The 9,819-nt window shown below is 42.4% G+C and overlaps 1 long non-coding RNA gene across 1 annotated transcript in view; it reads left to right on the top strand.

Moving 5' to 3' along the window:
- The window catches only part of LOC105532057, a 17,277-nt gene extending 9,297 nt beyond the window's left edge, over positions 1–7,980 (top strand). Inside the window, exon 4 of the long non-coding RNA XR_001004900.1 lies at positions 7,771–7,980. This is a non-coding gene — a long non-coding RNA (uncharacterized LOC105532057). The remainder of the gene's footprint in view (positions 1–7,770) is intronic.
- Positions 7,981–9,819: the final 1,839 nt, after the last annotated feature.

Below are 9,819 nucleotides of genomic sequence, written 5' to 3'. Positions count from 1 at the left end.
CTGCACCTAGTGGGGGATGTCGCCCAGTTAGGCTACTCAGGGGTCAGGGACCCACTTGAGCAGACAGTCTGTCTGTTCTCAGATCTCAACCTCCGTGCTGGGAGATCCACTGCTCTCTTCAAAGCTGTCAGACAGGGGCATTTACCTCTGCTGAGGTTTCTGCTGCTTTTTGTTTAGCTATGCCCATCCCCAGAGGAGGAGTCTACAGAGACAGGCCGGCCTCCTTGAGCTGCGGTGGGCTTCACCCAATTCGAGCTTCCCAGTGGCTTACCTACTTAAGCCTCAGCAATGGCAGGCGCCCCTCCCCCAGCCTTGCTGCCGCCTTGCAGTTAGATCTCAGACTGCTGTGCTAGCAATGAGGGAGGCTCCGTGGGCGTGGGACCCTCTGGCCAGGTGTGGGATATAATCTCCTGGCATGCCATTTGCTAAGACCCTTCGTAAAGTGCAGTATTAGGGTGGGAGTTACCCGATTTTCCAGGTGTTGTGTGTCTCAGTTTCCTTTGGCTAGGAAAAGGGATTCCCTTCCCCCTTGCGCTTTCCAGATGAGGCAGTGCTTCACCCTGCTTCAGCTCTCACTGGTTGGGCTGTGCCAGCTGACCAGCGCTGATTGTCTGGCACTCCCCAGTGAGATGAACCCAGTACCTCAGTTGAAAATGCAGAAATCACACGTCTTCTGTGTCACTCATGCTGGGAACTAGAGGCTGGAGCTGTTCCTATTTGGCCATCTTGGGCGTGCCCTTGCCTCAGCCTAAGGTAATTCTTATGACTCAGGGAGGTTTGAGATTGTTATAGCAGGAATGCAAATAGAAAAAAAAAATCTACCTTTTGATTTCCAATTTTGAGTTCCTAGAATAACTGTCTTTAAAATTCAGAGGTTGGAGATAAAGAAAATGATTTTCTGCATTCCTATCACTTCCATTAAAATATCAAGGGTCAGAACAATGAACCTGAATTCTAAAGCTATTGGTAGAGAGAAATGATCTTTGAAGTAAGAGGTATCCCTACTGCACAGAAAATATGGGGTGTTTTTCCTTTCCAAACCAAGGGAATGCCAGGGGAAGAAAAGATAGAGATTGAAGGGGAAAAGTGAGTTTTATGTGTCTTGGCTTCTCCATTCAGGGCCGATATCACAAGTAGTAGATAAATTGAAAGAAAGGAATCCCAAAAGAGGAAAAAGACTGTGTCCTGCTCCTCAGTTAAAACTCAACAAAGGGACCCCCACCCAATTGGCCCGTGCCAATATGTAACACAGAAAGTGAAAACCAACAGCTTGGGCCTCTTGGCTTGGAGGAAGCCAAAGTGCAACTTTCTTCAGTCATACTACATCTGGGTTCATCTAGCCACCTCTGCCATGCTGCCCAAGTTCAATCCCAATGAGATCAAGGTCATATACCTGCCAGGTGCCCTGGTGGAAAACTGGGTACCGTGTCTGCCCTAGACCTTAAGATCAACCCTCTGGACCTATCTCCAAAATAAGTTGGTGATGACATTCCCAAGGCCACAGGTCATCAGAAGAGTCAAAGGATTACAATGAAACTGACCAATCAGAACAGACAGGCTCAGACTGAGGTGGTACTTTCTGCCTCTGCCATGAGCATCAAAGCCCTCAAGGAACCAGAGACAGAAAGAGGCAAAAAAATCAAGCACAGTGGAAATGCCATTTTTCATGAGACTGTCAACATTGCACGACAGATGCAGCACCAATCCTTAGTCACAGAACTCTCTGGGACCCGTAAAGAGATCCTGGAGACTGCCCAGTCTATGAGCTGCAGTGTTGATGGGCACCAGCCTCCTGACATCATAGATGACATCACATCAACAGTGCTGCAAGTAAATATCCAGCTAGCTATGAGCTACGAGGGAAAAATTTCAATAAAGGATCATTTGACAACTAAAAATAAAAACACAGCATGATTATCAGATGTAGGGTCTACATGAGTGCCTTTGTGCCTCCTTGAAAAAGTCAGTTTCCCCACGCACTGATGTCAGTACTACAAGTCAACCAGGTATCCAGAGACATTGCTAAAAAATGTCAATACCAAACCTAATCACAGCATGAGGACCCGTGTATACAAATCTAAAGCCCACTTTCTCCTACTGCTCACTCCTAAAGCTCACTTTCTCACAACACTGCCACCCCAATATACCAAGAAACCATCTAGAAAGGAGGGCAGACAACAAGAGCCACTTACCTTTAAAAACACAACCAAACTCTTTACACCAAAACTCCTTTCATATCCAAAGAGGCTAAAATACGGTTAGTGATGAATGTGGATGTGGAGCCAATGAGTAAGATTTGATCAGTTGTAGAAAACAAGTGAAGCCACATTTACTTTGCACAGTCAAATGTAGTTTCCTAAGTTTTTGACCCCATAACATGAAGAAAACAAATCATCCATAACTCTACCATACTAAACATCCATTAATTTTTTTTTTTTTTTGGAGAGTTTCGCTTTGTGGTCCAGGCTGGGGCCCAGTGGTGTGGTCTTGGCTCACTGCAATCTCCGCCTCCTAGGTTCAAGCAATTCTCATGCCTCAGCCTCCTGAGTAGCTGGGATTACAGCCACCCGTACATTTTTAAAATATTTCTTTTTCACTTGTCTTGCATAGGCATGATTATTGCAAATAACTGCAATACATATCATTCACAATTTTATATCATGCTCTTTGTAAAATTCATCAAAATTCCTTTTCCATGCTGCTGTGTGTTCTTCCTGGTTACCAATGTTAATAGATGCATAAGCTATTAGTCAAAACTCTTGTAATTGCAAGTAACATAAAGCCAATTCCAACTCAACTAAGGAAAACGGGGATTTAATGGAAGAACACTGGAGTTGCTTATTAACCTACAAGAACCAGGCAGCCCTGGGGGCCTAAATGCAGGGGACAGGGGCTTGATGTCACCAGAGTTCTTCACTGCTCATTCTTCCTACAGACATCTCTACATTAATGTAGCAGGCATTTAGCCATGTTAGGTCATTTTCATTAGCCACATTTTCCAAATAGGGGAGGAGGGGCTAAGGGAGTTAGATGACTCACTGCAGGTGATTCAGCTGCTAAATGGCATTGACTTGAAAACCAGCATCTTGATTCAGATTGGTGGATCCACACAAATTGCAAGGGAAAAAACTTTTTAAAAGTATGTAAGAATAGTCACATAGGATAAGAATATATTTGATTTTTGTGAGGACTACAGCTGAAGGAGAAGAGAAACATGCAAATGGGGTTCCATTCCCCACACCAGGGTAGTTTCTCTCATCTCAGAATGCCCATCTGGCATCTTCCTGACCCTTAAGGAAGTTCATAGCAATATTGTTTTCAGAAGTCAATATTCTCCTGTCTCTACTTGCAAGAAAATAACTGGGCTCCCCGGTAAGTATAATTGGTGTGAACAGTGATTTATTATACGCCCAGTTCTCCAGATGGCCTTTCATATGGAAATGATTTTTCCTGAAAACAGAAAAATATGGGATTTTCCCCCCTCAGCAGGTTATAACAGGTTTACAATCCACTCCATCAAAACTAGAATCAAAAACTTTATCGGAGTTCCCTTAAAACAGAAACACAAAAAACACGTTCCATCTGGTAAATAATTGCTGGAGTTGCATTCCTGTGCATTCGGGCACAAGCTAACTGCTGTACAGGATAAAGCTGTGAAAATGTCTAGGCTTAATGGGCCAACATGAGATAAGATCTACTTAGGTCTATCATATACTCAAATTGCAACCTTCTGGAATGCTGGTTCATGCCAGACTCTCAAATCACCCATAATCTGATGAGCTAGACAGATGTGTAAGATTATTCCAGGATATCTGAAAATCTCACATGTGAGTACAAAAGGCTAGGTGGACATGTGCAGCCCTTATTCTATAGAATGACGCGGAATGTTTACCAAGAAGGTCATTTTCAGATGACCATAGTTGAAGAACAAAGTCAAATGCAGTTCTAAGTTACATGTCCTCTGTCTAAATAACAAATTAGAAAGTATATCTAAAAAGACTTATATCATCCTGTGGTGGAATACTTGAGAATGGGGAAAGCATTCAGCAGTAAAAGGTAGGTTAGCAAAAGGATTTAATGTAGTTAGTATGTAGCAGGTTAATTTCAGTAGATGACTCTAAGTTATGATTTTCATTCAGGAAGAATTATTTTAGTCAGCGTTCCACCAGCAGAACATACTTCCTCATAAGCTCCCTGCCTCTGAAAGTCCAGGCAGGGGAGTCATGTATTAGAGATGTTGTGGGGAAGATCTACAAATTAGGGATCACTCTCAAATTCCTTAAGGGGTTGGGCAGATAAATTGTGTAAAATGGTAAGGCTTTAGAAAGTGGACCGAACTGCAGAGGACTGGACAGGCACAGCCCACCTAAAGACATTCAGATTCGGTACAGATATTTCTTGGCTTACCATGAGGCTAAGAAACCCATCTAAGTAAAAAGTGCATTTAATACACCTAACCTACCAAACATCACAGCCTAGCCTAGCCTGCCTTACACATGCTCAGAACACTTACATTAGACTACAATTGGGCTACATCATCTAACATAATGCCTATTTTATAATAAAGTGTAGAATATCTCATGTAATTTATTGAATACTGAACTGAAAGTGGAAAACTGAATGATTATATGGTACTTGAAGTACAGTTTCTGCTGAATGTGTATGGCTTTCACGCTATCGTGAAGTTGAGTAATTGTAAATCAAACCATTGTAAGTTGGAGACCATCTGTATTTAAAAACAAAGCAAAACAAAACAAAAATAGACTGTTCTGGCCAAATAGACCACTTTGGAAGGATTTGACCTGTGGATCAAGAGGACATTTGCCACTCTTGGACTAGCAGATCCTTAAGTCTTATTTGCCTGCAGAGTTCTGTGATGTGGTGTATAAAAATAATGTACTTTTATCTGATAAGAGCCAAACACATTAACCTCTGTGGTAGGAGAAAGTGGAGTTGAACAGAAGTGTAGAATGTGGTCTCCATCCTCAGAAAACTCAAAAATACTTTAAAATAAGACATGTCCATATAAAGGCAGTCAACAATGGCAGGCAAAAAGCCTATGGCGGCTCAGAGGAAGCATTTCTAACTTTGATCTAGATAGGTTCAGAAAGAGCAGCAGAATAGGCAAAGCTTGAGTGAGTCTTAAAAGAACAAATAAGTCTGACATAGTGGCTCACACCTGGATCCCTACTCAGGAGCATTGTTTGAGCCCAGAAGTTTGAGGCTGCAGTGAGCTATGATCACACCACTGCACTCCAGCCTGGGTGACAAAGCAAGACCCTGTCTCTGAAAAAAAAAAAAAAAAAAAAAAAAAAAAAAAGGGATGAACGATGAACATTCAGCTAAATGGAGAGTGTAGAGGAGAATAGAGTTCTTAGGTAGTAACAAGGTAATAACAGGACAAACAAGAAGCCCAGGGGCAAGGAGGAGGGTCGTGCTTGGATCTGACGAAACCTCTCAACTTCTTCCTCAGATCCTAAAAGTGGCTTCCCATTACCTATTCTGTTCTGAGCCTTCTCCTCAGCCTCTGGACCTCTCCCTTCTCATGAAGTAAAAGCTTTCTTAGGGTCACAGTTCCCATAGCTGGGCAGTACCACCTGCAGTCAGAGCCCTTAGCACTCCCCTTGTTTTCACCTGGTCCATATCCCAGCCCTACTGCCTGTTTGCAGACCTGTTAACAGAGTCATTGGGCTACCTCTCAGACAATCACCCTTGATGCTAAATCACCCAAGCAAATGAATTGAATTTTCAAGTGAAGAGGGTAATCCTAAACACTTAGTGATCAGAAGTGAGGAGGCACAAACTATTTTCAGAATTCGAATTTGTCTTTATTATGTGGTATACACCTTTGCTGGGGTACTAAGTGCCATCAATAAATAGCTAGCAGCAATTGATGGCTTACAACGTGCCAGAATCTGTGCTGAGCCCAGTACATGCATGCCCTTCCTCGCCAACTCAACCTCCAAAATGGGGCACATTGTTTTCCCCTCTCTCGAGATAGGCAAACTGAGGCTCAGAGGGGTTAAATAACACACGCAAAGTCATATGACTAACAGGGGCATGGATTCAAACCCAAGTCTTCTGTCTCTAAAAACTGACTACAGTCACATGTGGTTGACCGTTCCCACTTCGTGTGATTGTACCATTCATATGGATGTGTAAATGCACACTCAACAGCCCAGAGTCACCTGCTGGCCTATCATCAGATGTAAGCAGCTGCCATCTCCCAAACAACACACTCCTTTGACGTGTGAATTTGTATCGCTGACTCTTCAGATACGGTAGTCCCCCCTTATCCAAGGTCCACATAAATTAAATAGAAAATTCCAGAAATAAACAATTCATATATTTCAAGTTGTCCATGTTCTGAGTAGCATGATGAAATCTTAGCCATCCTGCTCTGCCTGCCCAGGGTGTGAATCATCTTTTTGTCCAGAGTGTTCACACTATAGAAGCTCCCCACCTGTATGTCACTTAGTTGATCTGTTGGTTGTCAGGTCAGCTGTTGCAGCATCGCTGTGCATGCGTCCAAGTAACCCTTATTTTACTTAATAATGGCCCAAAAGAGTAATGAGGTCAGCATATTGTTTTATGATATTATTAGTTGTTATCCTTTATTGTACCAAATTTGTAAGTGAAACTTTATCATAAGTATGTATGTATAGGAAAAAAAATCATAGTACATAGAGGGCTCAGGACAATCCATGGTTTTGGGCATCTACTGGGGTCTTGGAACATATCCCCTGTGGATTAGAAGGGAGTATGATAATGCAACGTTCTCATCACATTTGAATCATCTGGGGGCACTAATAAAAAAGCACTGATGTCTTAGCTTCAATCCCCACAGATTTAGATTTAATTGGTTTTGGTTTGAATCAAATATTGGAACTGTAGAGGACCTTCCCAGGTGATCCTAACGTGTAGAGAACATAGACTGTGAATAGTGGCTAAGAGTGAGGGCTTGGGGTCTGATTTCTGTTACGATAGGCCAGCTATGACACACCTGTAAGTCTTAGTTTTCTCATCTATAAAATGGGAACTACAGAACTGTGTACTTTATAGCACTGATGCAAGGGTTAAGTTAGATGGAAACAATGGAATGCAAAAATGGTAAGGTTCCTGGTGCCACCTTAAAAGCCTCATTGATCCATAATGAAATGGAAGTTTATAGTCTATTAGGCAAACACCCATTGGTTACATGAGAAAATGTATTCTCCTGGCTTTCTACTCAGACTTCCTGACACCTCAGGGTAGAGGAGAGGGCTGAACAGGCACTCTTGGCAAACTACTAGCTCTTTCAGAGATGTAAAGGCAAAGGCCTTTCAGAGCCAGACAGCTGACATACAGATGTGAGGTAATGGGATAAGCTATCAGGGCTATTTAAAAAAAAAAAAGGAGAGAGAGCAGGTGTGATTTGAAGAGAAGATACCCCATAAAAGGCATTAAAATTCATTAAAAATAATAATAATTACTACCAACAGGTGCTGGCCAAACAGATCCATCTGTGCCCACATGCAGCAGGTAGGGTGTCAGTTTGCACCACCAGTAGTCACACCTTCAACTTTACAGATTCATTTCAGTGGCTCCTCCCTGCTTCTGTGCTTGTGAGCTGAGGGCAGCTACTTCTCCTTCCATTGGAAGCCAAGGGGTTTCAAGGACGTGTCTGTGACTATGAAGAGGCTTTTAGATGACAGCCAGATTTGTTACAGGCAGACAAGCAGTTATTTGTTTAAAAGTTACCACCCTACAGAGGGCCCATCTCTGTTTCAGACTAGCTGTGTGACCTTACGTAACTTCTCTGAACCATTGCTCACATGTAAAATGTGGAAAAAAGTATCCACTCCTCAGTGATGTTGTGACGATTAAAAGAACAAGAGATGTAGAGTGCTCAGCACAATGCCTGTGCTCTGGGAAGCACTCCAGATGTGTCTGCTTTTGTTGTGATTTTGCCATTCTTCAACAAAGTAAAAAGAGCCTCAAGTACTGTAAGCACTGTTTCTCCCCTTGCCCTGGAAAATCATTTAAATGACATGGTTCATTTTAATATATTACCTCATCCCTCCTTTGAAGCCACAGTCAAAAACATTGACAAACAAGTTTGAGAGAGAGATAAGGAGAGGCAAGATAAAAGATATAAAGTGACCAAAAAAAAAAAAAAAAGTAGAGAATTTGTTCCTTATCTGTTCTCAAGGAGCACAGGTCTAGTGGTTTGCTGAATGGGGTATGAAGAGGTAACACAGTATACCTCCCTCGTCTATGGCCTGCGACAGCCCTAGTGAGCACTGGGCAGCACCCAGACAGAGAGAAGGACTTTCTGGATTTATCTGGGGATAGTTACTCTCAATGTTTCTAAGAATAAGAATCCAGCATGGGAATCATCCCACCTTCATTGCATTTTGCTTTGTTTTGACATCCTCCATGGAGAATGCAAAAACAACAACAACAAAAAAAAAAACTAGGTTTCATAAGACATAAATGTATCAATGGTTTGGCCTATCCAGGCCCAGATTTGAGTTCAGAGAGGCCCTGGAAGGTTTGACTAGTCCTAGATCAACTTTGGTTCTTGGGCTTTAAGAAACAGCATTCATTCACTTGATTTTCGACTGGGGAACCACCCTCCACCCTCACTCTCAGTCACTGTGCTTTGGGTGAAACTGACTTTATCCTCGTCTTCAGGGAGTGGGTGTGATATTCAGGCCTGGCCAATCAGAGCGTCACATTCCTCTGACCCAGTGATAGATAGTGACTCTTTGAGAAATGGTCATGTGACCCCCTCAGAACCAGAGTGATACAAGGAAACTGTTTTTACGGACTTTGTTGAGGTATAATTCGCATAGCATAAAATTCACCCATTTAAAGTATACAATTCAATCATTTTTAGTAAATTTTCAAAGTAACCACAAAAATCTGGTTTTTTAATATTTCTGTAATCTCAAAAAGATCTCTTGTGCCATTTGTAGGTACAAGGAAACTTTGGCAGAGTTATTGAGGGAAATTCACATGTTCCTTTTGTCTGGGTCTGTTTGCAATAATGATTACAAGAGTCTGGAGCTACATAGAACCTGAGAATAAAGCAAAAACTGCTGAGTAAAGAGATAGGCTGGGCACAGTGGCTCACGCCTGTAATCCCAGCACTTTGAGAGGCTGAGGTGGGCAGATCATTTGAGGTCAGGAGTTGGAGACCAGCCCAGCCAACATGGTGAAACCTCATCTCTACTAAAAATACAAGTTAGCTGGATGTGGTGGCGCATGCCTGTAATCCCAGCTATTCGGGAGGCTGAGGCAGGAGAACTTGAACCCTGGAGGTGGAGGTTGCAGTGAGCCAAGATCGTGCCACTACACTCCAACCTGGGTGACGGAGCGAGACTTGTCTCAAAAAAAAAGAGAGAGAGAGAGATGGAGAGAAGCTGAAGAGAAGCTGAGTCTGGAGATCCCTGGTTGAGGCTCTGATCAAGCTGAACCTGAAGTCAGAGCTTCCCCTAGACTTGTTCGGTTACATGAACTGAGAAGTTTCCCATTGTCTTCAGCCAGTTTGACTCATGTTTTCCATCTCTTGTAATGAGATGAATCTCACCTCACTCCAAAAATTATTGACCAGACCCTAAGGATTAGAATTAGAACCTTTATTAATTGAATATCAGACAGGAAGGCAAATCTCCAGATCTGTTGTAATCAAAGGATTATTTTACATATGATCATAGATGCCATTTTACAAAGGAGGATTCAGCCCTGCAAAAGTAAATTGCTTAACCAGGATACATAGGAGAACCTGGATAAGTCCTTGTAACTCTGAATTTGATTTTGTAACCTGAATTTGAG

The sequence above is a fragment of the Mandrillus leucophaeus genome, unplaced genomic scaffold, assembly GCF_000951045.1.
Source record: "Mandrillus leucophaeus isolate KB7577 unplaced genomic scaffold, Mleu.le_1.0 Scaffold93, whole genome shotgun sequence".
Lineage (NCBI taxonomy): Eukaryota > Metazoa > Chordata > Mammalia > Primates > Cercopithecidae > Mandrillus > Mandrillus leucophaeus.
Note: the sequence above shows the minus strand (reverse complement) of the source record. Positions and strands in the feature narration are given on the sequence as shown.